This window comes from Salvelinus alpinus, chromosome 5 (genome assembly GCF_045679555.1).
Source record: "Salvelinus alpinus chromosome 5, SLU_Salpinus.1, whole genome shotgun sequence".
NCBI classification, from domain to species: domain Eukaryota; kingdom Metazoa; phylum Chordata; class Actinopteri; order Salmoniformes; family Salmonidae; genus Salvelinus; species Salvelinus alpinus.
The window spans coordinates 3613012-3639448 of NC_092090.1; the positions used below are offsets into that span (position 1 = coordinate 3613012).

The 26437-nt window shown below is 45.2% G+C and overlaps 1 protein-coding gene across 4 annotated transcripts in view; it reads left to right on the forward strand.

The window, feature by feature from the left end:
• LOC139575434 (b(0,+)-type amino acid transporter 1-like) overlaps positions 1 to 26437 on the forward strand; it is an 84790-nt gene that overhangs the window by 3670 nt on the left and 54683 nt on the right. For 2 of the 4 annotated variants that reach the window (XM_071400384.1, XM_071400386.1), the window contains exon 1: positions 17285 to 17376. The exons of the other annotated variants lie outside the window; for them this stretch is intronic. The gene's annotated coding sequence lies outside the window, so the exon portion shown is untranslated. Of the gene's footprint in view, positions 1 to 17284; positions 17377 to 26437 lie in introns of those variants that run through there. 4 annotated transcript variants of the gene reach the window in all.

Genomic DNA, 26437 nt, shown 5'->3' on the forward strand with positions numbered 1-26437 from the left:
TCTGGCGGAAGGCTTTGGCTGCTCCTATCTGGCGGAAGGCTCTAGCGGCTCTTGTCTGGCGGAAGGCTCTAGCGGCTCCTGTCTGGCGGAAGGCTCTAGCGGCTCCTGTCTGGCGGACGGCTCTGTAGGCTCATGGCAGACGGGCGGCTTTGCAGGCTCATGGCAGACGGGCGGCTTTGAAGGCTCAATACAGACGGGCAGTTCATGCGGCGCTTGACAGACGGACAGTTCAGACGGCGTAGGGCAGGCGGGCAGTTCAGGCCGGCTGAGACGCACTGTAGGCCTGGTGCGTGGTGCCGGAACTGGAGGCACCGGGCTAAGGACACGCACCTTCAGGCTAGTGCGGGGAACAACAACAGGGCACACTGAACTCTCAAAGCGTACTATAGGCCTGGTGCGTGGTACCGGCACTGGTGGTACCGGGCTGAGGGCACGCACATCAGGGCGAGTACTGTCGTGGAAAATCATTTTCAAATACAACGCTTACCAGAACTTTTAAAATCAAACATGCTCTTTATTACAACTGTACAGCCCACTGGCATGTCCCCGCGGAACACACCCCGCGGAACACACCCCGCGGAACACACACTTTCTCAGAACTCCAGCTACTCTATTTATACACACATAGTATTGTCCGTCCCCTATGAAGTCATTCACCACCATCTGCTTTCAATTTGTTTATAATAGTGGCTGGACCCTCTATCCCAGTGTGTCCAATTACCTCTAGGCGTCACTCTGTCTGACATGTATGTTTGTAATAGAATTGTCAGACCATATGTCTAGTGTCCAATTGCTTTTAGGCGCCACTCTGTCTGACATGTATGTCAGCACAATGGAGAATCTACAAGGGTCAGAGGGTCAGAACGTCCCTTAGTAGACCTCCATCACCACGGTCCCATGACCCATGTTAACATGTGGTTCGTTACTTTAATGTTCAGCTATCTTTTATATTTATATTTTATCCATGTATCTTATGTTACCACTACACTACTACACCATCTGCTAATCTTTGGTTTCCTGTATTTACCAGAATGGCAAATGCACTCACATCTGCTCTCTTATACTACCTTCCAGTATACTCCTGTCTACTGTCCAACAGTGTGATATCTACCCACATATGTCACCTACTCCTACAGTACGGGGAGAAGGAACAGTGCATACTGGACCCTGGAGACGCACATTTGGCCTAGTGCGTGGTGCCGGAACTGGTGGTACCGGGCTGGGGACACGCATCTCAGGGCTAGTGCGGGGAGGAGGAACAGGGCATACTGGAGCCTGGAGACACACAGGAGGCTTGGTGCGTGGTGTAGGCACTGGTGGTAATGGGCTGGAGACACGCACCACAGGGTTAGTGCGTGGCGGAGGAACAGGGCTCTGTTGACACACAGGAAGCTTGGTGCGTGGTACCGGACTGGAGACACGCACCATAGGGCTAGTACGTGGAGGAGGAACAGTGCGTACAGGGCTCTGAAGACGAATATTAGACCTAGTGCGTGGTACCGGAGCTGGTGGTACCGGGCTGGGGACACGCATCTCAGGATGAGTGCAAGAAGCAGGAACAGGACACACCGGGTTGTAAAGATGTACTGGAGACCTGGTGTGTATAGCCGGCATCAAATCTTCCGGAACTTTAACACAAGTTTCAGGCTGAGTACGAGGAACTGACACAGGTGGCATCGGACAGCTAACACGCTCCTCAGGGAGAATGCCATGCATACTCTGCCAAATCAACAGCTCTCTCTCTTCACTCTCCTCCAATTTCGTCAACAACTCCTCGAATGTCTCATAATCTCCCCTTCGTTCACTCTCCTCCAATCTGTCCAATAAATCCTCGACAATCTCAGACTCACCCCTCAACTTTGCCGACTGCTCCAAATGTCCCCCCCCAAGAATTTTTTGGGGATGTCTCTTGGGCTTCCTACCGTTTCGCCGTGCTGCCTCCATTCGCCGGTATCCCTCCTCGCACTGTGCCAGAGAATCCCAGGCGGGCTCCGGCACTCTCTTAGGGTCGATCGCCCATCTGTCGATCTCTTCCCACGTAGTGTATCCCAGATCCTTCTCCTGTTTCCGTGCTGCCTCCTCATCCCGCCGCCTCTCGGCTTTAGCTGCCTCCAGCTCTTCACGAGGGCGGCGATATTCTCCATGTTGAGCCCATGGCCCTTTACCGTCCAGTATTTCCTCCCATGTCCAGAAATCCTGTGTAGGTGGGTCCTGTTGTTTTCTCCCGTTACACCGCTGCTTGATCCTTTGTTGGTGGGGAATTCTGTCACGATCGTCAAAGGGACTGAGAGAGGACCAAGGCGCAGCGGGATATGAATACATCTTCTTTTATTAGAACCACGAAGATGAACACGAAACGAAACACTTATACAAACTATACAAAACAACAAACGACCGTGAAGCTATAAACGTAGTGCACACACACAGGCTACAAACGTTCAACATAGACAATTCCCCACAAACAGCTAAAGCCTATGGTTGCCTTAAATATGGCTCCCAATCAGAGACAACAATAACCAGCTGTCTCTAATTGAGACCCAATTCAGGCAACCATAGACTTTCCTAGATACCTACACTCAAACATAGACACAGCTAGACTACTATACTAAACATAAACCCAACTACTCTAATAAACCCCCTAAACCTTACAACCACCCTAGACACTACAAAAACACATACATTCCCCATGTCACACCCTGACCTAACTAAAATAATAAAGAAAACAAAGAATACTAAGGCCAGGGCGTGACACAGGCCCTGAAACAGGGCCTCGTTTTCAGATTTTTCACTTCCTGTATGGAAGTTTGCTGCCAAATTAGTTCTGTTTTACTCACAGATATAATTCAAACAGTTTTAGAAACTTCAGAGTGTTTTCTATCCAATAGTAATAATAATATCATATTGTATGATCTAGAACAGAGTACGAGGCCATTTAATTTTGGCACAATTTTCCAAAGTGAAAACAGCGCCCCCCTATTCACAAAAATATATATACAGTGCAAAAAGTATTGAGAACCCTTGTTCACATTTTGCTAGTCGTCCTCGTCTGATGAGGAATAGGAAGGATCGGACCAAAATGCAGCGTGGTACGTGTCCATGTTAAATTTAATAAACTGAACACTGAATACAAAATAACAAAGGTCAAACAACGAAAAAACGAAACAGTCCTATCAGGTGACACAACACAAAACAGGAAACAACTACTCACAAACACAGGTGGGAACGGGCTACCTAAGTATGGTTCTCAATCAGAGATAACGATTGACAGCTGCCTCTGATTGGGAACCATACCAGGCCAAACACAGAAATACAAAACATAGAACAAAACATAGAATGCTCACCCCAACTGACGCCCTGAACAATCCAAAATAGAGACATAAAAAAGGAACTAAGGTCAGAACGTGACACTTACACTAAAGTGTATTGAATCGTTTTTTTCTCTTGTCAATCTACACACAATAATGATGAAGCAAAAACATTTATTTTTCTTTTTATAAAATGTATCACATTCACGCAAGTATTCAGACCCTTTACTCAGTACTTTGTTGAAGGACCTTTGTCAGAGATTACAGCCTCGCGACTTCTTGGGTTATTTACATTTACATTTAAGTCATTTAGCAGACGCTCTTATCCAGAGCGACTTACAAATTGGTGCATTTACCTTATGATAGCCAGGTTATGACGCTACAAGCTTGGCACACCTCTATTTGGGGATTTTCTCCCATTATTGTCTACAGATCCTCTCATCCTCTGTCAGGTTGGATGTGGAGCAATGCTGCACAGCTATTTTCAGGTCTCTCCCGAGATGTTCAATCGGGTTCAAGTCCGGGCTATGGCTGGGCCACTCAAGAACATTCAGAGACTTGTCCCGAAGCCACTCCTGCATTATCTTGGCTGTGTGCTTAGGGTTGTTGTCCTGTTGGAAGGTGAACCTTCACCACAGTCTGAGGTCCTGGGTGCTCTGAAGCAGGTTTTCATCAAGGATCTCTTTGTACTTTGCTCCGTTCATCTTTGCCTTGATCCTGACTAGTCTCCCAGTCCCTGCCACTGAAAAACATCCCCACAGCATGATGCTGCCACCACCATGCTTCACCGTAGGGATGGTGCCAGGTTTCCTCCAGAAGTGACGCTTGGCAGTCAGGCCAAAGAGTTCAATCTTGGTTTCATCAGACCAGGGAATCTTGTTTCTCGTTAGCTGAATGTCCTTTAGTTGCCTTTTGGCAAACTCCAAGTGGGCTGTCATGTGCCTTACTGAGGAGTGGCTTCCGTCGGGCCACTCCACCATAAAGGCCTGAATGGTGGAGTGCTGCAGAGATGGTTGTCCTTCTGGAAGGTTCTCCCATCTCAACAGAGGAAGTCCAGAGCTCTGTCAGAGTGACCATCAGGTGCTTGGTCACCTCCCTGACCAAGGCCCTTCTCCCCCGATTGCTCAGTTTGGCCGGGCGGCCAGCTCTAGGAAGAGTCTTGGTGGTTCCAAACTTCTTCCATTTAAGAATGATGGAGGCCACTGTGTTCTTGGGACCCTTCAATGCTGCTGAACAACATTGGTACCCTTCCGCAGATCTGTGCCTCGACACAATCCTGTCTCGGCCCTGTAGAGACCATTCCTTCAACCTCATGGATTGTTTTTTTGCTCGAACATGCACTGTCAACTGTGGGACCTTATATAGACAGGTGTGTGCCTTTCCAAATCATGTCCAATCAGTTGAATTTACCACAGGTGGAGTCCAATCAAGTTGTAGAAACATCTCAAGGATGATCAATGGAAACAGGATCCACCTGAGCTCAATATTGAGTATCATAGCAAAGTGTTTGAATGATTATTTAAATAAGTATTTCGGTTTGTTTTTATTGGTATACATTTGTCATTATGGGGTATTTGGTGTAGATTTTTATTTATTTAATACATTTTAGAACAAGATGGCAACGTAACAAAATGTGGAAAAAGTCAAAGGGTCTGAATACTTTCTGAATGCACTGTACAGGGCACCATAATCTCAGAATATAGTCTACATGCTATTCATTTCAATGCCTTTATCAGAATAAGAGTATATATAATCTATTAATTTCAATCCCTTTATCAGAATAAGAGTATGTATAATCTATTAATTTCAATGACTTTATCAGAACAAGAGTCTATATAATCTATTAATTTCAATGACTTTACCATAATAAGAGTCTATATAATCTATTCATTTCAATGACTTTATCAGAACAAGAGTCTATATAATCTATTAATTTCAATGACTTTACCAGAATAAGAGTCTATATAATCTATTAATTTCAATGCCTTTATCAGAATAAGAGTCTATATAATCTATTCATTTCAATGCCTTTACCATAATAAGAGTCTATATAATATATTCATTTCAATGCCTTTATCAGAATAAGAGTCTATATAATCTATTCATTTCAATGACTTTATCAGAATAAATCTATATGCTATTAATTTCTTTTAAAGTATGTTTTTAGTTCTCTTGAAATAGTTATGTTAGCTAAACAGTCATGTGGTCAAAATATATGATCCTAACAGAACCATGTTCTCCTGAGGGAACCATAAACCCCACTCCATATAACACTAGTCATAATATATGTTCCTAACAGAACCATGTTCTCCTGAGGGAACCATAAACCCCACTCCATATAACAGTAGTCATATTATATGTTCCTAACAGAACCATGTTCTCCTGAGGGAACCATAAACCCCACTCCATATAACAGTCATGTAGTCATAATATATGTTCCTAACAGAACCATGTTCTCCTGAGGGAACCATAAACCCCACTCCATATAACAGTCATGTAGTCATAATATATGTTCCTAACAGAACCATGTTCTCCTGAGGGAACCATAAACCCCACTCCATATAACAGTACTCATAATATATGTTCCTAACAGAACAATCTTCTCCTGAGGAACCATAAACCCCACTCCATATAACAGTAGTCAAAATATATGTTCCTAACAGAACCATCTTCTCCTGAGGAACCATAAACCCGACTCCATATAACAGTAGTCATAATATATGATCCTAACAGAACCATGTTCTCCTGAGGGAACTATAAACCCCACTCCATATAACAGTAGTCATAATATATGTTCCTAACAGAACCATGTTCTCCTGAGGGAACCATAAACCCCACTACATATAACAGTAGTCATAATATATGTTCCTAACAGAACCATGTTCTCCTGAGGAAACCATAAACCCCAATCCATATAACAGTGGTCATAATATATGTTCCTAACAGAACCATGTTCTCCTGAGGGAACCATAAACCCCACTCCATATAACAGTCATGTGGTCGTAATATATGTTCCTAACAGAACCATGTTCTCCTGAGGAACCATAAACCCCACTCCATATAACAGTAATCATAATATATGTTCCTAACAGAACCATGTTCTCCTGAGGGACCATAAACCAAAATCCATAAAACAGTAGTCATAATATATGTTCCTAACAGAACCATGTTCTCCAGAGGGAACCATAAACCCCACTCCATATAACAGTCATGTAGTCATAATATATCTTCCTAACAGAACCATGTTCTCCTGAGGGAACCGTAAACCCCACTCCATATAACAGTCATGTAGTCATAATATATGTTCCTAACAGAACCATGTTCTCCTGAGGGAACCATAAACCCCACTCCATATAACAGTAGTCAAAATATATGTTCCTAACAGAACCATCTTCTCCTGAGGAACCATAAACCCCACTCCATATAACAGTAGTCATAATATATGTTCCTAACAGAACCATCTTCTCCTGAGGAACCATAAACCCCACTCCATATAACAGTAGTCATAATATATGATCCTAACAGAACCATGTTCTCCTGAGGGAACCATAAACCCCACTCCATATAACAGTAGTCATAATATATGTTCCTAACAGAACCATGTTCTCCTGAGGGAACCATAAACCCCACTCCATATAACAGTAGTCATAATATATGTTCCTAACAGAACCATCTTCTCCTGAGGAAACCATAAACCCCACTCCATATAACAGTAGTCATAATATATGTTCCTAACAGAACCATGTTCTCCTGAGGGACCATAAACCCCAATCCATAAAACAGTAGTCATAATATATGTTCCAAACAGAACCATGTTCTTCTGAGGGAACCATAAACCCCACTCCATATAACAGTATTCATACTATATGTTCCTAACAGAACCATGTTCTCCTGAGGGACCATAAACCCCACTCCATATAACAGTCATGTGGTCGTAATATATGTTCCTAATAGAACCATGTTCTCATGAGGGGACCATAAACCCCACTCCGTATAACAGTAGTCATAATATATGTTCCTAACAGAACCATGTTCTCCTGAGGGAACCATAAACCCCACTCCATATAACAGTCATGTGGTCGTAATATATGATCCTAATAGAACCACGTTCTCATGAGGGGACCATAAACCCCACTCCATATAACAGTAGTCAAAATATATGTTCCTAACAGAACCATGTTCTCCTGAGGGTACCATAAACCCCACTCCATATAACAGTAGTCATAATATATGATCCTAACAGAACCATGTTCTCCTGAGGGACCATAAACCCCACTCCATATAACAGTAGTCATAATTTTTGTTCCTAACAGAACCATGTTCTCATGAGGGGACCATAAACCCCACTCCATATAGCAGTAGTCAATATATATGTTCCTAACAGAACCATGTTCTCCTGAGGGACCATAAACCCCACTCCATATAACAGTAGTCATAATATATGTTCCTAACAGAACCATGTTCTCCTGAGGGAACCATAAACCCCACTCCATATAACAGTAGTCATAATATATGTTCCTAACAGAACCATATTCTCCTGAGGAAACCATAAACCCCACTCCATATAACAGTAGTCATAATATATGTTCCTAACAGAACCATGTTCTCCTGAGGAAACCATAAACCCCACTCCATGTAACAGTAGTCATAATATATGTTCCTAACAGAACCATGTTCTCCTGAGGGAACCATAAACCCCACTCCATATAACAGTCATGTGGTCGTAATATATGTTCCTAACAGAACCATCTTCTCCTGAGGAACCATAAACCCCACTCCATATAACAGTAGTCATAATATATGTTCCTAACAGAACCATGTTCTCCTGAGGAACCATAAACCCCACTCCATTTAACAGTAGTCATAATATATGTTCCTAACAGAACCATGTTCTCCTGAGGAAACCATAAATCCCACTCCATATAACAGTAGTCACAATATATGTCCCTAACAGAACCATGTTCTCCTGAGGGAACCATAAACCCCACTCCATTTAACAGTAGTCATAATATATGTTCCTAATAGAACCATGTTCTCCTGAGGGACCATAAACCCCACTCCATATAACAGTAGTCATAATATATGTTCCTAACAGAACCATGTTCTCCTGAGGGAACCATAAACCCCACTCCATATAACACTAGTCATAATATATGTTTCTAACAGAACCATGTTCTCCAGAGGGAACCATAAACCCCACTCCATATAACAGTAGTCATAATATATGTTCCTAACAGAACCATGTTCTCCTGAGGGAACCAGAAACCCCACTCCATATTACAGTAGTCATAATATATGTTCCTAACAGAACCATGTTCTCCAGAGGGAACCATAAACCCCACTCCATATAACAGTAGTCATAATATATGTTCCTAACAGAACCATGTTCTCCAGAGGGAACCATGAACCCCACTCCATATAACAGTAGTCATAATATATGTTCCTAACAGAACCATGTTCTCTATAGAGGGAACCATAAACCCCACTCCATATAACAGTAGTCATAATATATGTTCCTAACAGAACCATGTTCTCCTGAGGGAACCATAAACCCCACTCCATATACCAGTAGTCATAATATATGTTCCTAACAGAACCATGTTCTCCAGAGGGAACCATAAACCCCAATCCATATAACAGTAGTCATAATATATGTTCCTAACAGAACCATGTTCTCCTGAGGGAACCAGAAACCCCACTCCATATTACAGTAGTCATAATATATGTTCCTAACAGAACCATGTTCTCCAGAGGGAACCATAAACCCCACTCCATATAACAGTAGTCATAATATATGTTCCTAACAGAACCATGTTCTCCAGAGGGAACCGTGAACCCCACTACATACAACAGTAGTCATAATATATGTTCCTAACAGAACCATGTTCTCCTGAGGGAACCATAAACCCCACTCCATATAACAGTAGTCATAATATATGTTCCTAACAGAACCATGTTCTCCTGAGGGAACCATAAACCCCACTCCATATAACAGTAGTCATAATATATGTTCCTAACAGAACCATGTTCTCCTGAGGGAACCATAAACCCCACTCCATATACCAGTAGTCATAATATATGTTCCTAACAGAACCATGTTCTCCAGAGGGAACCATAAACCCCACTCCATATAACAGTAGTCATAATATATGTTCCTAACAGAACCATGTTCTCCTGAGGGAACCATAAACCCCACTCCATATAACACTAGTCATAATATATGTTCCTAACAGAACCATGTTCTCCTGAGGAACCATAAACCCCACTCCATATAACAGTAGTCATAATATTTGTTCCTAACAGAACCATGTTCTCCAGAGGGAACCATAAACCCCACTCCATATAACAGTAGTCATAATATATGTTCCTAATAGAACCATGTTCTCCTGAGGGACCATAAACCCCACTCCATATTACAGTAGTCATAATATATGTTCCTAACAGAACCATGTTCTCCTGAGGGAACCATAAACCCCACTCCATATAACAGTAGTCATAATATATGTTCCTAACAGAACCATGTTCTCCAGAGGGAACCATAAACCCCACTCCATATAACAGTAGTCATAATATACGTTCCTAACAGAACCATGTTCTCCTGAGGGAACCATAAACCCCACTCCATATAACACTAGTCATAATATATGTTCCTAACAGAACCATGTTCTCCTGAGGGAACCAAAAACCCCACTCCATATTACAGTAGTCATAATATATGTTCCTAACAGAACCATGTTCTCCAGAGGGAGCCATAAACCCCACTCCATATAACAGTAGTCATAATATATGTTCCTAACAGAACCATGTTCTCCAGAGGGAACCATGAACCCCACTCCATATAACAGTAGTCATAATATATGTTCCTAACAGAACCATGTTCTCCTGAGGGAACCATAAACCCCACTCCATATAACAGTAGTCATAATATATGTTCCTAACAGAACCATGTTCTCCTGAGGGAACCATAAACCCCACTCCATATAACAGTAGTCATAATATATGTTCCTAACAGAACCATGTTCTCCTGAGGGAACCATAAACCCCACTCCATATACCAGTAGTCATAATATATGTTCCTAACAGAACCATGTTCTCCAGAGGGAACCATAAACCCCACTCCATATAACAGTAGTCATAATATATGTTCCTAACAGAACCATGTTCTCCTGTGGGAACCATAAACCCCACTCCATATAACACTAGTCATAATATATGTTCCTAACAGAACCATGTTCTCTATAGAGGGAACCATAAACCCCACTCCATATAACAGTAGTCATAATATATGTTCCTAACAGAACCATGTTCTCCTGAGGGAACCATAAACCCCACTCCATATAACAGTAGTCATAATATATGTTCCTAACAGAACCATGTTCTCCAGAGGGAACCATAAACCCCACTCCATATAACAGTAGTCATAATATATGTTCCTAACAGAACCATGTTCTCCTGAGGGAACCATAAACCCCACTCCATATAACAGTAGTCATAATATATGTTCCTAACAGAACCATGTTCTCCTGAGGGAACCATAAACCCCACTCCATATAACAGTAGTCATAATATATGTTCCTAACAGAACCATGTTCTCCTGAGGGAACCATAAACCCCACTCCATATACCAGTAGTCATAATATATGTTCCTAACAGAACCATGTTCTCCAGAGGGAACCATAAACCCCACTCCATATAACAGTAGTCATAATATATGTTCCTAACAGAACCATGTTCTCCTGAGGGAACCATAAACCCCACTCCATATAACACTAGTCATAATATATGTTCCTAACAGAACCATGTTCTCTAGAGAGGGAACCATAAACCCCACTCCATATAACAGTAGTCATAATATATGTTCCTAACATAACCATGTTCTCCAGAGGGAACCATAAACCCCACTCCATATACCAGTAGTCATAATATATGTTCCTAACAGAACCATGTTCTCCTGAGGAAACCATAAACCCCACTCCTTATAACAGTAGTCATAATATATGTTCCTAACAGAACCATGTTCTCCTGAGGGAACCATAAACCCCACTCCATATAACAGTAGTCATAATATATGTTCCTACCAGAACCATGTTCTCCTGAGGAAACCATAAACCCCACTCCATATAACAGTAGTCATAATATATGTTCCTAACAGAACCATATTCTCCTGAGGAAACCATAAACCCTACTCCATAAACCAGTAGTCATAATATATGTTCCTAACAGAACCATGTTCTCCTGAGGAAACCATAAACCCCACTCCATATAACAGTCATGTAGTTATAAAATATGTTCCTAACAGAACCATGTTCTCCAGAGGGAACCATAAACCCCACTCCATATAACAGTAGTCATAATATATGTTCCTAACAGAACCATGTTCTCCTGAGGGAACCATAAACCCCACTCCATATAACAGTAGTCATAATATATGTTCCTAACAGAACCATGTTCTCCAGAGGGAACCATAAACCCCACTCCATATACCAGTAGTCATAATATATGTTCCTAACAGAACCATGTTCTCCAGAGGGAACCATAAACCCCACTCCATATACCAGTAGTCATAATATATGTTCCTAACAGAACCATGTTCTCCAGAGGGAACCATAAACCCCACTCCATATACCAGTAGTCATAATATATGTTCCTAACAGAACCATGTTCTCCTGAGGAAACCATAAATCCCACTCCATATAACACTAGTCATAATATATGTTCCTAACAGAACCATGTTCTCCTGAGGGAACCATAAACCCCACTCCATATACCAGTAGTCATAATATATGTTCCTAACAGAACCATGTTCTCCTGAGGAAACCATAAACCCCACTCCATATAACAGTCATGTAGTCATAAAATATGTTCCTAACAGAACCATGTTCTCCAGAGGGAACCATAAACCCCACTCCATATAACAGTAGTCATAATATATGTTCCTAACAGAACCATGTTCTCCTGAGGGAACCATAAACCCCACTCCATATAACAGTAGTCATAATATATGTTCCTAACAGAACCATGTTCTCCTGAGGGAACCATAAACCCCACTCCATATAACAGTAGTCATAATATATGTTCCTAACAGAACCATGTTCTCCTGAGGGAACCATAAACCCCACTCCATATAACAGTAGTTATAATATATGTTCCTAACAGAACCATGTTCTCCTGAGGAACCATAAACCCATGTCCTGAATGGCATCCTATCCCCTATATAGTGCACTAGTTTTGACCAGGCCCCTTGGGGCTCTGGTCAACCGTAGGGCACTACGTAGTGAATAGGGTTTCCTGTCACAGCGTATTATATCAGTCATTATACTCATTTCAATATGTAAGAGTTTTACAACGTTGTCTTGCCTTGGTTTTTATAGCAGTATGAGTACTGGAGAGTGTTAGAGACGGTATGTAATGGGAAAGTCAAGGTTATGACAATCACTTTATGGTCAGAGACATTGTGTTTTATGTCCTATGAAATGCTTATTGCAGTTTATCAAGCTGATGTGTACTGTCCCATCTGGACCCACACCCATCACATCTTCTACCAGACACAGTTCTACCCATCACCTCTTCTACCAGACACAGTTCTACCTGCACTATAGACCCCACCCATCTCCTCTTCTACCAGACACAGTTCTACCTATCACCTCTTCTACCAGACACAGTTCTACCTGCACTATAGACCCCACCCATCACATCTTCTACCAGACACAGTTCTACCCATCACCTCTTCTACCAGACACAGTTCTACCTGCACTATAGACCCCACCCATCTCCTCTTCTACCAGACACAGTTCTACCTATCACCTCTTCTACCTGACACAGTTCTACCTGCAATATAGACCCCACCCATCACCTCTTCTACCTGACACAGTTCTACCCATCACCTCTTCTACCTGACACAGTTCTACCTGCACTATAGACCCCACCCATCACCTCTTCTACCAGACACAGTTCTACCTATCACCTCTTCTACCTGACACAGTTCTACCTGCACTATAGACCCCACCTACCACCTCTTCTACCAGACACAGTTCTACCTGCACTATAGACCCCACCCATCACCTCTACTACCAGACACAGTTCTACCTATCACCTCTTCTACCTGACACAGTTCTACCTGCACTATAGACCCCACCCATCACCTCTTCTACCAGACACAGTTCTACCTATCACCTCTTCTACCAGACACAGTTCTACCTGCACTATAGACCCCACCCATCACCTCTACTACCAGACACAGTTCTACCTGCACTATAGACCCCACCCATCACCTCTTCTACCTGACACAGTTCTACCTGCACTATAGACCCCACCCATCACCTCTTCACCTCTTCTACCTGACACAGTTCTACCTGCACTATAGACCCCACCCATCACCTCTACTACCTGACACAGTTCTACCCATCACCTCTTCTACCTGACACAGTTCTACCTGCACTATAGACCCCACCCATCACCTCTTCTACCTGACACAGTTCTACCTGCACTATAGACCCCACCCATCACCTCTTCTACCTGACACAGTTCTACCTGCACTATAGACCCCACCCATCACCTCTTCTACCTGACACTTCTACCTGACACAGTTCTACCTGCACTATAGACCCCACCCATCACCTCTTCTACCAGACACATTTCTACCTGCACTATAGACACCACCCATCACCTCTTCTACCTGACACAGTTCTACCCATCATCTCTTCTACCTGACACAGTTCTACCTGCACTATAGACCCCACCCATCACCTCTTCTACCAGACACAGTTCTACCTGCACTATAGACACCACCCACCACCTCTTCTACCTGACACAGTTCTACCCATCACCTCTTCTACCTGACACAGTTCTACCTGCACTATAGACCCCACCCATCACCTCTTCTACCAGACACAGTTCTACCTGCACTATAGACCCCACCCATCACCTCTTCTACCAGACACAGTTCTACCCATCACCTCTTCTACTAGACACATTTCTACCTGCACTATAGACCCCACCCATCACCTCTTCTACCTGACACAGTTCTACCCATCACCTCTTCTACCAGACACAGTTCTACCTGCACTATAGACCCCACCCATCACCTCTACTACCTGACACAGTTCTACCTGCACTATAGACCCCACCCATCACCTCTTCTACCTGACACAGTTCTACCTGCACTATAGACCCCACCTACCACCTCTTCTACCAGACACAGTTCTACCTGCACTATAGACCCCACCTACCACCTCTACTACCTGACACAGTTCTACCTGCACTATAGACCCCACCTACCACCACTACTACCTGACACAGTTCTACCTGCACTATAGACCCCACCCATCACCTCTTCTACCAGACACAGTTCTACCTATCACCTCTTCTACCAGACACAGTTCTACCTGCACTATAGACCCCACCTACCACCTCTTCTACCAGACACAGTTCTACCTGCACTATAGACCCCACCCATCACCTCTTCTACCTGACACAGTTCTACCTGCACTATAGACCCCACCTACCACCTCTACTACCTGACACAGTTCTACCTGCACTATAGACCCCACCCATCACCTCTTCTACCTGACACAGTTCTACCTGCACTATAGACCCCACCCACCACCTCTTCTACCTGACACAGTTCTACCTGCACTATAGACCCCACCCATCATCTCTTCTACCAGACACAGTTCTACCTGCACTATAGACCCCACCCACCACCTCTTCTACCTGTAACAGTTCTACCTGCACTATAGACCCCACCCATCACCTCTTCTAACTGACACAGTTCTACCTGCACTATAGACCCCACCCATCACCTCTACTACCAGACACAGTTCTACCTATCACCTCTTCTACCTGACACAGTTCTACCTGCACTATAGACCCCACCCATCACCTCTTCTACCAGACACAGTTCTACCTGCACTATATACCCCACCCATCACCTATTCTACCAGACACAGTTCTACCTGCACTATAGACCCCACCCATCACCTATTCTACCTGACACAGTTCTACCTGCACTATAGACCCCACCCATCACCTCTTCTACCTGACACAGTTCTACCTATCACCTCTTCTACCTGACACAGTTCTACCTGCACTATAGACCCCACCTACCACCTCTACTACCTGACACAGTTCTACCTGCACTATAGACCCCACCCATCACCTCTTCTACCTGACACAGTTCTACCTATCACCTCTTCTACCTGACACAGTTCTACCTGCACTATAGACCCCACCCATCACCTCTACTACCTGACACAGTTCTACCTATCACCTATTCTACCTGACACAGTTCTACCTGCACTATAGACCCCACCCATCACCTCTTCTACCTGACACAGTTCTACCTATCACCTATTCTACCTGACACAGTTCTACCTGCAATATAGACCCCACCCATCACCTCTACTACCTGACACAGTTCTACCTATCACCTATTCTACCTGACACAGTTCTACCTGCACTATATACCCCACCCATCACCTATTCTACCAGACACAGTTCTACCTGCACTATAGACCCCACCCATCACCTCTTCTACCTGACACAGTTCTACCTATCACCTCTTCTACCTGACACAGTTCTACCTGCACTATAGACCCCACCCATCACCTCTTCTACCAGACACAGTTCTACCTGCACTATAGACCCCACCCATCACCTCTTCTACCTGACACAGTTCTACCTATCACCTCTTCTACCTGACACAGTTCTACCTGCACTATAGACCCCACCTACCACCTCTACTACCTGACACAGTTCTACCTGCACTATAGACCCCACCCATCACCTCTTCTACCTGACACAGTTCTACCTGCACTATAGACCCCACCCATCACCTCTACTACCTGACACAGTTCTACCTGCACTATAGACCCCACCCATCACCTCTTCTACCTGACACAGTTCTACCTGCACTATAGACCCCACCTACCACCTCTACTACCTGACACAGTTCTACCTGCACTATAGACCCCACCTACCACCACTACTACCTGACACAGTTCTACCTGCACTATAGACCCCACCCATCACCTCTTCTACCAGACACAGTTCTACCTGCACTATAGACCCCACCCACCACCTCTTCTACCTGACACAGTTCTACCTGCACTATAGACCCCACCTATCACCTCTTCTACCAGACACAGTTCTACCTGCACTATAGACCCCACCTACCACCTCTTCTACCTGACACAGTTCTACCCATCACCTCTTCTACCAGACACAGTTCTACCTGCACTATAGACCCCACCCATCACCTCTTCTACCAGACACAGTTCTACCTGCACTATAGACCCCACCCATCACCTCTTCTACCAGACACAGTTCTACCTGCACTATAGACCCCACCCATCACCTCTTCTACCAGACACAGTTCTACCCATCACCTCTTCTACCAGACACAGTTCTACCTGCACTATAGACCCCACCCATCACCTCTTCTACCAGACACAGTTCTACCTATCACCTCTTCTACCTGACACAGTTCTACCTGCACTATAGACCCCACCTACCACCTCAACTACCTGACACCGTTCTACCTGCATACCTCCCTATTCTTCTGCTCTGCCTCCTCCTACCTCCCTATTCTCCTGCTCTGCCTCCTCCTACCTACCTGTTCTCCTGCCCCTGCCCCTGCCTCCTCCTACCTCCCTATTCTCCTGCTCTGCCTCCTCCTACCTCCCGGTTCTCCAGCCCTGCCTCCTCCTACCTCCCGGTTCTCCAGCCCTGCCTCCTCCTACCTCCCGGTTCTCCAGCCCTGCCTCCTCCTACCTCCCTGTTCTCCAGCCCTGCCTCCTCCTACCTCCCTGTTCTCCAGCCCTGCCTCCTCCTACCTCCCTGTTCTCCAGCCCTGCCTCCTCCTACCTCCCTGTTCTCCAGCCCTGCCTCCTCCTACCTCCCTGTTCTCCAGCCCCTGCCTCCTCCAATCAGATGGAGTGTTGAGTGTCTGTTTCTCCTCCCATAATGTGTTCTTTGTCTCAGGGAGACAGCCAGGAGTAGTTGAGAGCCACAGAGGAATGTGTTGTGCATCGTAGTAGATCTATCTCTAGTTGATGATTTCTGCTGCTATCAGGTGAGTCTGCGTTGTTGACGCCAGCTGTGTCAGAGGAGAGAAATTTATGTCTGGGGGTTTCAAGTTTAGTCAGTGGGTCTGGAAATGGTGTGTTATTATGAGAGGCGGTAGAACAGTAGAACAGAACAGTAGAGCACAGTAGAACAGTAGAACAGTAGAACAGTAGAGAACAGAAGAGGACAGTAGGACAGTAGAGAACAGAAGAGGACAGTAGGACAGTAGAACAGTAGAGAACAGAAGAGGACAGTAGGACAGTAGATAGGGAATAGGGTGTCATGTAGTGAATTAGATAGGGAATAGGGTGTCATGTAGTGAATTAGATAGGGAATAGGGTGTCATGTAGTGCACTATATAGGGAATAGGGTGTCATGTAGTGCACTATATAGGGATTAGGGTGTCATGTAGTGTACTAGAAAGGGAATAGGGTGCCATTTGGGACACAACCCTGTGGTGGCCTGACTGTGGTGGCCTGACTGTGGTGGCCTGACTGTGGTGGCCTGACTGTGGTGGCCTGACTGTGGTGGCCTGACTGTGGTGTGTCTGTCTGTCCGTCCATCCTTTTGTATCTTTCTGTCTGTCTGTCCTTATGTATCTTTATTTCTGTCTGTGTCTCTGTCTCAGTCTGCCTGTGTCTGTCTCTGTCTGTCTGTCCTTATGTATCTGTCTGTCTGTCTGTCTGTCTGTCTGTCTGTCTGTCTGTCTGTCTGTCTGTCTGTCTGTGTCTGTCTCTGTCTGTCTGTCCTTATGTATCTGTCTGTCTGTCTGTCTGTTTGTGTCTTTCTGTCCGTCCGTCCGTCTGTCCTTATGTATCTTTCTGTCTGTGTCTTCATGTCTATCTCTGTCTGTCCTTATGTATCTGTCTGTCTGTCTGTCTGTCCTTATGTATCTGTCTGTCTGTCTGTCTGTCTGTCTGTCTGTATGTCTGTCTGTCTGTCTGTCTGTCTGTCTGTCTGTCTGTCTGTCTGTCTGTCTGTCTGTCTGTCTGTCTGTCTGTCTGTCTGTCTGTCTGTCTGTCTGTCTGTCTGTCCTTACGTATATGCCTGTCTGTCTGTCATTACGTATATGCCTGTCTGTCTGTCTGTCTGTCTGTCCGTCCGTCAGTGTCTTTCTTCCTGTCTGTCTGTCTGTCTGTCTGTCTGTCTGTCTGTCTGTCTGTCTGTCTGTCTGTCTGTCTGTCTGTCTGTCTGTCTGTCTGTCTGTCCTCCTGTCCTCCTGTCTGTCTGTCTGTCTGTCCTCCTGTCTGTCTGTCTGTCTGTCCTCCTGTCTGTCAGTCTATCATAGAGGATGTAACAGATCAGGCATTAACAGAACCAGGTCATATAGAGTTATAAACGAATGACAGTAGTTCAAAGTGTTCACTCTGTTTCACCCCAGTAGACATTAACCCTCGTAGCTGTCAGGCTGACCATCAGGAGACATTAACCCTCGTAGCTGTCAGGCTGACCATCAGGAGACATTAACCCTCGTAGCTGTCAGGCTGACCATCAGGAGACATTAACCCTCGTAGCTGTCAGGCTGACCATCAGGAGACATTAACCCTCGTAGCTGTCAGGCTGACCATCAGGAGACATTAACCCTCGTAGCTGTCAGGCTGACCATCAGGAGACATTAACCCTCGTAGCTGTCAGGCTGACCATCAGGAGACATTAACCCTCGTAGCTGTCAGGCTGACCATCAGGAGACATTAACCCTCGTAGCTGTCAGGCTGACCATCAGGAGACATTAACCCTCGTAGCTGTCAGGCTGACCTTCAGGAGACATTAACCCTCGTAGCTGTCAGGCTGACCATCAGGAGACATTAACCCTCGTAGCTGTCAGGCTGACCATCAGGAGACATTAACCCTCGTAGCTGTCAGGCTGACCATCAGGAGACATTAACCCTCGTAGCTGTCAGGCTGACCATCAGGAGACATTAACCCTCGTAGCTGTCTGGCTGACCATCAGGAGACATTAACCCTCGTAGCTGTCAGGCTGGCCATCAGGAGACATTAACCCTCGTAGCTGTCAGGCTGACCATCAGGAGACATTAACCCTCGTAGCTGTCAGGCTGACCATCAGGAGACATTAACCCTCGTAGCTGTCAGGCTGACCATCAGGAGACATTAACCCTCGTAGCTGTCAGGCTGACCATCAGGAGACATTAACCCTCGTAGCTGTCAGGCTGACCATCAGGAGACATTAACCCTCGTAGCTGTCAGGCTGACCATCAGGAGACATTAACCCTCGTAGCTGTCAGGCTGACCATCAGGAGACATTAACCCTCGTAGCTGTCAGGCTGACCATCAGGAGACATTAACCCTCGTAGCTGTCAGGCTGACCATCAGGAGACATTAACCCTCGTAGCTGTCAGGCTGACCATCAGGAGACATTAACCCTCGTAGCTGTCAGGCTGACCATCAGGAGACATTAACCCTCGTAGCTGTCAGGCTGACCATCAGGAGACATTAACCCTCGTAGCTGTCCGGCTGACCATCAGGAGACATTAACCCTCGTAGCTGTCAGGCTGACCATCAGGAGACATTAACCCTCGTAGCTGTCAGGCTGACCATCAGGAGACATTAACCCTCGTAGCTGTCAGGCTGACCATCAGGAGACATTAACCCTCGTAGCTGTCAGGCTGACCATCAGGAGACATTAACCCTCGTAGCTGTCAGGCTGACCATCAGGAGACATTAACCCTCGTAGCTGTCAGGCTGACCATCAGGAGACATTAACCCTCGTAGCTGTCAGGCTGACCATCAGGAGACATTAACCCTCGTAGCTGTCAGGCTGACCATCAGGAGACATTAACCCTCGTAGCTGTCAGGCTGACCATCAGGAGACATTAACCCTCGTAGCTGTCAGGCTGACCATCAGGAGACATTAACCCTCGTAGCTGTCAGGCTGACCATCAGTAGACATTAACCCTCGTAGCTGTCAGGCTGACCATCAGGAGACATTAACCCTCGTAGCTGTCAGGCTGACCATCAGGAGACATTAACCCTCGTAGCTGTCTGGCTGACCATCAGGAGACATTAACCCTCGTAGCTGTCAGGCTGACCATCAGGAGACATTAACCCTCGTAGCTGTCAGGCTGACCATCAGGAGACATTAACCCTCGTAGCTGTCAGGCTGACCTTCAGGAGACATTAACCCTCGTAGCTGTCAGGCTGACCATCAGGAGACATTAACCCTCGTAGCTGTCAGGCTGACCATCAGGAGACATTAACCCTCGTAGCTGTCAGGCTGACCCCAGTAGACATTAACCCTCGTAGCTGTCAGGCTGACCCCAGTAGACATTAACCCTCGTAGCTGTCAGGCTGACCATCAGGAGACATTAACCCTCGTAGCTGTCAGGCTGACCATCAGGAGACATTAACCCTCGTAGCTGTCAGGCTGACCATCAGGAGACATTAACCCTCGTAGCTGTCAGGCTGACCATCAGGAGACATTAACCCTCGTAGCTGTCAGGCTGACCATCAGTAGACATTAACCCTCGTAGCTGTCAGGCTGACCATCAGGAGACATTAACCCTCGTAGCTGTCAGGCTGACCATCAGGAGACATTAACCCTCGTAGCTGTCAGGCTGACCATCAGGAGACATTAACCCTCGTAGCTGTCAGGCTGACCATCAGGAGACATTAACCCTCGTAGCTGTCAGGCTGACCATCAGGAGACATTAACCCTCGTAGCTGTCAGGCTGACCATCAGGAGACATTAACCCTCGTAGCTGTCAGGCTGACCATCAGGAGAGTTGTTACAGTGTGTTGTGTGCGGTGTCGTCAAGCACTGACAGTGGCTTGCAAAAGTATTCACCCCCCTTGGAATTTTTCCTATTTTGTTGCCTTACAACCTGTAATTAAAATAGATTTTTGGGGGGTTTGTATCATTTGATTTACACAACATGCCGACCACTTTGAAGATGCTAAATATTTTTTCTTGCGAAAAACAAACAAGAAATAAGACAAAAAAAACATGGAAAACTTGAGCATGCATAACTATTCACCCCCCAAGTCAGTACTTTGTAGAGCCACCTTTTGCTGCAATTACAGCTGCCAGTATCTTGGGGTATGTCTCTATAAGCTTGGCACATCTAGCCACTGGGATTTCTGCCCATTCTTCAAGACAAAACTGCTCCAGCTCCTTCAAGTTGGATGGGTTCCGCTGATGTACAGCAATTTTAAGTCAAACCACAGATTCTCAATTGGATTGAGGGAGGTGTTGGGTTTGCACCAGACATAGCGTTTTCCTTGATGGCCAAAAAGTAACATTTTAGTCTCATCTGACCAGAGTACCTTCTTCCATATGTTTTGGGGAGTCTCCCACATATCTTTTGGCGAACACCAAACGTGTTTTCTTATTTTTGTCTTTAAGCAATGGCTTTTTTCTGTCCACTCTTCCGTAAAGCCAGGTCTGTGCCCAAACAGTTCGAGCTTCTACTTTTAAAAAATCCACCTTCCCAGAAATAAGTCTCTCACTGTTAACATTTGTTATAGACCCCCTTTGCCCCCAGCTGTGCCCTGGACACCATATGTGGATTAATTGCCCCCCATTTATCTTCAGAGTTCGTACTGTTAGGTGACCTAAACTGGGATATGCTTAACACCCAAGCTGTCCTACATTCTAAGCTAGATTCCCTCAATCTCACATAAATTATCAAGTAACCTACCAGGTACAACCCTAAATCCGTAAACACGGGCACCCTCATAGATATCATCCTGACCAACCTGCCCTCTAAATACACCTCTGCTGTCTTCAACCAGGGACTCAGTGATCACGGCCTCATTGCCTGCGTCCGTAATGGGTCCGCGGTCAAACGACCTCATCACTGCCAAACGCTTCCTGAAACACTTCAGCGAGTGTCACGTTCTTGACCTGTTTCCCTTGTTTTTGTATGTGTTTAGTTGGGCGTGAGTTGGGGTGGGCATTCTATGTTATGTGTTTCTATGTTGGGTTAAATGTGTTGCCTGATATGGTTCTCAATTAGAGGAAGGTGTTTGACGTTTCCTCTGATTGAGAACCATATTAAGGTAGGCTGTTCTCACCGTTTGTTTGTGGGTGATTGTTCCTGTGTCTGTGTCTACCACACGGGACTGTTTCGTTTGTTCGTTCGTTTGGGTAGTCTGTTCCTGTTTCATGCGTTCTTCGTTTTTATGTAAGTTCTTATGTTCAGGTCAGTCTACGTCGTTTGTTATTTTGTAATCAATTCAAGTGTTCTTCGTGTTTCGTCTTTATTTAAATAAATCAGTATGTCATCATACAACGCTGCGTTTTGGTCCGACCCTTACTCCTTTTCCTCATCCGAGGAGGAGGAATATGACGAACGTTACAGCGAGCAATCGACCTGGCCCAGGTATCCTGGAAGGATATTGACCTCATTCTATCAGCTGATGTTCTGAAAGAGCTGCAAAATCTGGACCCCTACAAATCAGCCGAGCTAGACAATCTGGACCCTCTCTTTCTAAAATTATACGCTGCAATTGTTGCAGCACCTGTTACTAGCCTGTTCAACCTCTCTTTCGTATCATCTAAAATCCCTAAAGATTGGAATGCTGCCGCGGTCATCCCCCTCTTCAAAGGGGGGGACACTCTTGACCCAAACTGTTACAGACCTATATCTATCCTACCCTGCCTTTCTAAAGTCTTCGAAAGCCTAGTTAACAAACAGATCACCGACCATTTCGAATCCCACCGTACCTACCGCTATGCAATCTGGTTTCCGAGCTGGTCATGGGTGCACCTCAGCCACGCTCAAGGTCCTAAACGATATCATAACCGCTATCAATAAAAGACAGTACTGTGCAGCCGTCTTCATCAACCAAGGCATTCGACGCTGTCAATCACTACATTCTTATCGGCAGAGTCAACAGCATCGGTTTCTCAAATGACTGCCTCGCCTGGTTCACCAACTGCTTCTCAGATAGAGTTCAGTGTGTCAAATAGGATGGCCTGTTGTCTGGACCTCTGGCAGTTTCTGTGGGGGTGCCACAGGGTTCAATTCTCAGGCCGACTCTTTTCTCTGTATATATCAATGATGTCGCTCTTGCTGCTGGTGATTCTTTGATCCACCTCTATGCAGACGACACCATTCTGTATACTTCTGGCCCTTCTTTGGACACTGTGTTAATAAACCTCCAGACAAGCTTCAATGCCATACAACACTCCTTCCGTGGCCTCCAACTGCTCTTAAATGCATGTAAAACTAAATGCATGCTCTTCAACCGATCGCCGCCCGCACCCACCTGCCCGTCTAGCATCACTACTCTGGACGGTTCTGACTTAGAATGTGTGGACAACTACAAAAACCTAGGTGTCTGGTTAGACTGTAAACTCTCCTTCCAGACTCACCTTCCAGACTGAATTATAGAATCGGCTTCCTATTTTGCAAAATAACTATCCTTCACTCATGCTGCCAAACATACCCTCTTAAAACTGACCATCCTGCTGATCCTTGACTTCGGAGATGTCATTTACAAAATAGCCTCCAACACTCAGCAAATTGGATGTAGTCTATCACAGCGCCATCTGTTTTGTCACTAAAGCCCCATATACTACCCACCACTGCGACCTGTATGCTCTCATTGGCTGGTCCTCGCTTCATATTCGTCGCCAAACCCACTGGCTCCAGGTCATCTACAGTCGTGGCCAAAAGTTTTGAGAATGACACGAATATTAATTTTCACAAAGTCTGCGGCCTCAGTTTGTATGATGGCAATTTGCATATGCTCCAGAAGGTTATGAACAGTGATCAGATGAATTGCAATAAATTGCAAAGTCCCTCTTTGCCATGCAAATGAACTGAATCCCCACAACAACCAAAAAATTCCACTGCATTTCAGCCCTGCCACAAAAGGACCAGCTGACATCATGTCAGTGATTCTCTCATTAACACAGGTGTGAGTGTTGACGAGGACAAGGCTGGAGATCACTCTGTCATGCTGATTGAGTTCGAATAACAGACTGGAAGCTTCAAAAGGAGAGTGGTGCTTGGAATCATTGCTCTTCCTCTGTCAACCATGGTTACCTGCAAGGAAACATGTACCATCATCATTTCATTGCACAAATAGGGCTTCACAGGCAAGGATATTGTTGCCAGTAAGATTGCACCTAAATCAACCATTTATCAGATCATCAAGAACTTCAAGGAGAGCGGCTCAATTGTTGTGAAGAAGGCTTCAGGGCGCCCAAGAAAGTCCAGCAAGCGCCAGGACCGTCTCCTAAAGTTGATTCAGCTGTGGGATCGGGGCACCACCAGTACAGAGCTTGCTCAGGAATGGCAGCAGGCAGGTGTGAGTGCATCTGCACGCACAGTGAGGCGAAGACTTTTGGAGGATGGCCTGGTGTCAAGAACGGCAGCAAAGAAGCCCCTTCTCTCTTGGAAAAGCATCAGGGACAGACTGATATTCTGCAAAAGGTACAGGGATTGGACTGCTGAGGACTGGGGTAAAGTCATTTTCTCTGATGAATCCCCTCTCCGATTGTTTGGGGCATCCGGAAAAAAGCTTGTCCGGAGAAGACAAGGTGAGCGCTACCATCAGTCCTGTGTCATGCCAACAGTAAAGCATCCCGAGACAATTCATGTGTGGGGTTGCTTCTCAGCCAAGGGAGTGGGCTCACTCACAATTTTGCCTAAGAACACAGCCATGAATAAAGAATGGTACTAACACATCCTCCGAGAGCAACTTCTCCCAACCAGCCAGGAACAGTTTGATGACAATGCCTTTTCCAGAATGATGGAGCACCTTGCCATAAGGCAAAAGTGATAACTAAGTGGCTCGGGGAACAAAACATCGATATTTTGGGTCCATGGCCAGGAAACTCCTCAGACCTTAATCCCATTGAGAACTTGGGGTCAATCCTCAAGAGGCGGGTGGACAAACAAAACCCCACAATTTCTGACAAACTCCAAGCATTGATTATGCAAGAATGGGCTGCCATCAGTCAGGATGGGGCTCAGAAGTTAATTGACAGCATGCCAGGGCGGATTGCATAGGTCTTGAAAAAGAAGGGTCAACACTGCAAATTTTGACTCTGCATCAACTTCATGTAATTGTCAATTGTAATTGTAATTGACACTTATGAAATGCTTGTATTTATACTTCAGTAATCCATAGTAACATCTGACAAAAATATCTAAAGACACTGAAGCAGCAAACTTTGTCGAAATTAATATTTGTGTCATTCTCAAAACGTTTTCCACAACTGTATAAATCTTTGTTTGGTAAATCCCCGTCTTATCTCAGCTCACTGGTCACCATAGCAGCACCCACCCGTAGCACACGCCCCAGCAGGTAAATTTCACTGGTCATCCCCAAAGCCAACTCCTCCTTTGGACGCCTTTCCTTCCAGTTCTCTCCTGCCAATGACTGGAACAAATTACAAAAATCACTGAAACTCGAGTCTTATATCTCCCTCACTAACTTTATGCATCAGCTGTCAGAGCAGCTTACCAATCATTGCACCTGTACACAGCCCATCTGTAAATAGCCCACCCAACTACCTCATCCCCATATTGTTATTTATTTTTACTCCTTTGCACACCAGTACCTCTACTTGCACATTCATCTTCTGCACATCAATCACTCCAGTGTTTAATTGCTAAATTGTAATTATTTCGCCACTACGGCCTATTTAGTGCCTTACCTCCCTTATCTTACTACATGTGCACACTGTACATAGATTTTTCTATTGTGTTATTGACTGTACGTTTGTTTATTCCATGTGTAACTCTGTGTTGTTTGTGTCACACTGCTTTGCTTTACCTTGGCCAGGTCACAGTTATAAATGAGAACTTGCCTACCTGGTTAAATAAAGGTGAAATTAAAAATGGAAAAGCCCAGCTCTGTGGAGTGTGCGGCTTAAAGTGGTCCTATGGACAGATACTCCAATCTCCGCTGTGGAGCTTTGCAGCTCCTTCGGGGTTATCTTTGATCTCTTTGTTGCCTCTCTGATTAATGCCCTCCTTGCCTGGTGAGGTTTGGTGGGCGGCCCTCTCTTGGCAGGTTTGTTGTGGTGCCATATTCTTTCCATTTTATAATAATGATTTAATGGGATGTTCAAAGTTTATGATATGTTTTTATAA